Source organism: Galeopterus variegatus, unplaced genomic scaffold (assembly GCF_000696425.1).
Source record: "Galeopterus variegatus unplaced genomic scaffold, G_variegatus-3.0.2 Scaffold98924, whole genome shotgun sequence".
NCBI lineage: Eukaryota > Metazoa > Chordata > Mammalia > Dermoptera > Cynocephalidae > Galeopterus > Galeopterus variegatus.
Genome location: NW_007825035.1, coordinates 1 through 818, shown reverse-complemented (window position 1 = coordinate 818; position 818 = coordinate 1). Strand labels below are relative to the sequence as shown.

The following is an 818-nucleotide window of genomic DNA, read 5'->3' as shown; positions in this document are numbered from 1 at the left end:
GGCAATGTGGATCTTAAGAGATTCACTGAAAAGAGGTACAAAGCTATTGTCAAGTACAAGACATCTTCCTACTCCTTCTACCTTCCTGTAGCTGCTGTCATGTATACGACAGGCATTGATGGGGAGAAGGAACATGTCATTTCCAAGAAGATCCTGCTGGAGATGGGAGAGTTCTTTCAGATTCAGGATGATTTCCTTGACCTCTTTGGGGATCCCAGTGTGACTGGCATGATTGGTACTGACATCCAGGAGAACAAATGCAGTTGGCTGGTGGTTCAGTGTCTGCAAGGGGCCACTGTGGAACAGTGCCAGATCCTGCAGGAGAGTTACAGGCAGAAGGAGGACGAGAAGGTGGCCCGAGTAAAGGCCGTATATGAGGAGCTGGATCTGCTGGCTGTGTTCTTGCAATATGAGGAAGACAGTTACAACCACTTGTGGGGCTCATTGAGCAGTACGCTGTGCCCCTGACCCTGGCATCTTCCTGGAGCTAGTGCAGAAGTTCTGCAAGTGGAAAAAGTGACCTAGAACTGCAAGGGCAGGGAGAGGATGTGCTCAAGAAATTATTGTGTAATCTTAAAAAAAAAAAACATACTATAAAGCTACATTAATCAAGTGAATGTTATAGTTGTGTTAGGATAGACCTATAATCAATGTATTAGAATAGAGAGCAAAGAAATAGTCAGTCATATATTGTTAATTAATTTTGAAGAAGGCACCAGTGTTAGTCAGTGAAGAAAGAGTATTTTTTAACAAATACTGCTGGATGAGCTGGCTATTCATGTAAAAAATGAACTTTGATTCTTACCCTTACTTTTTAC

The 818-nt window shown here is 42.7% G+C and overlaps 1 pseudogene; it reads left to right on the top strand.

Annotated features, from left to right (window-relative positions):
* The first annotated feature begins 3 nt into the window (after positions 1 to 3).
* On the top strand, positions 4 to 520 carry LOC103584751 (annotated as a pseudogene).
* The last annotated feature ends 298 nt before the right edge of the window (positions 521 to 818 follow it).